General features: G+C 52.1%; 1 protein-coding gene across 1 annotated transcript in view; it reads left to right on the top strand.

The window, feature by feature from the left end:
• The first annotated feature begins 1,345 nt into the window (after positions 1-1,345).
• Positions 1,346-1,588, top strand: part of LZTS3 (leucine zipper tumor suppressor family member 3) — a 75,079-nt gene continuing 74,836 nt past the window's right edge. The window contains exon 1 of the mRNA XM_018570700.1: positions 1,346-1,385. The gene's annotated coding sequence lies outside the window, so the exon portion shown is untranslated. The remainder of the gene's footprint in view (positions 1,386-1,588) is intronic.

Raw genomic sequence — 1,588 nt, 5'->3', positions numbered from 1 at the left:
ACCTGCAAAATTAGGACATCAAAGTTATACACAAGTATAAGGTCTCTTGCATTGGCAGCAGGATCAGGCTCTGGAGTCATCCTTATTGCTGCTACACTGCTTAATGTATCACAGACCCAGAACAAGTTTTGTGTTGTTGGTTCTCTTGCTTTGAATTGCTTGCATGTCAGTAACCCTGGAAGGATAAAGATGACAACCATGGGGCTTGCACTTGCAAAATCAGGACATCATCGACTTCCTTTTAGAGGTTCCATGGACTTTTCCCGGGACAAACCTACCTAAACCAGGACCGATGGTGAGAAATCTGGGACAGCTAGGTTGGCCTCTTAATTGGCATGGCTTGTCTGTAGTCATTTCGCCTTTTAAATAAGCATGCCATTTGTAAGTCCATGGTTTAGGGTCATCCTCATCCTTGTTTTGCTGCTTAGTGCATCGGTTTTTTTATTGTTGGTTCTCTTGATCTGCATTGCTTGCATGTCAGTGACTCTCCTATTAGTGATGGAGGGATTAAGAGGACAGCTACAAGCATGCACCTACACAATCTGGAAATCATTGGTTTCCTTTTATCGGTTTCCAGGACTTTTCCAGGGACAAACCTACCTAAACCAGGACCAATGGTGGGAAATGTGGAACAGCTTTTACTGTAATAGGTCGGCCTCCAAATTGGCCTGGCATGTTTGTCCCCAGCACACTGTATAAACAGGTATGAGGTGCCTTACATTTACAGGACTCTGGTGCTCCCGGGTCATCCCTATCCTTGCTTTGCTGCTTAGTGCACCACAGACCAGCACAAGTGTTTTATTGTTGGTTCTCTTGATTTGCATTGCTTGTATGTCAGTGACTCTCCAATTAGTGATGGAAGGATGAAGATGACACAATGGGGCATGCACCTGCAAAATCAACGCCATAACAATGTGGTCTTATCGGTTCCCAGGACTTTTCCAAGGACAGATCTACCTAAGGCAGGACCAATGGAGCAGCCTGTTGCTTGGCATGGTGTGCACAGGTACAAGGTGCCTCCAGATGCAGCGCTGGGAGGAGTAGAAGGCTGCGCTGGACCAGTGATGCTGGCACTCTGGGCAGGGATGTGGGAGGAGGACATCGCTGGCTGTCAGTGTGAGTGACTGGTGCCATCTGGGGCACGGCTGGGAGATGTGTGCACACTGAGAGTGGCAGCAGCGCACGCCCCCTCCTCTGGATCTATTCCTGGCACAGGGGATGGAGGGGGCGCCCAGGTGAGCCGGCTGGGTGGGCAGCAGGACATGTAGAGCCCGAGCATCCTCATCGCCATCTTCACCCCCCTCCCTCTGTGTGCACACGGTGACCCGATGCCTTCCCTGCACAGGAGCCGAGAAGATGCCAGCTGGAGGGTCCCGGACACCGAGGTGGGTGCTGCACATACCCGGGGATCGGGGCTGCCCGGGGGAGAGACGGAGATACTGCAGTGCAGTACAAGTCATCATCCGATGATGTCATCCCCAGCCTGGGGGACAGAGGAGCTCAGCAACTGGGGGGGGCTCTGTGATACCAGTACTGTCACTGGAGGGGATGTGTGATACCAGTAGGTCACTGGGGGGGGGGGGGGGGG

This window comes from Nanorana parkeri, unplaced genomic scaffold (assembly GCF_000935625.1).
Source record: "Nanorana parkeri isolate BGI_ZX_2015 unplaced genomic scaffold, ASM93562v1 scaffold1583, whole genome shotgun sequence".
NCBI classification, from domain to species: domain Eukaryota; kingdom Metazoa; phylum Chordata; class Amphibia; order Anura; family Dicroglossidae; genus Nanorana; species Nanorana parkeri.
Note: the sequence above shows the minus strand (reverse complement) of the source record. Positions and strands in the feature narration are given on the sequence as shown.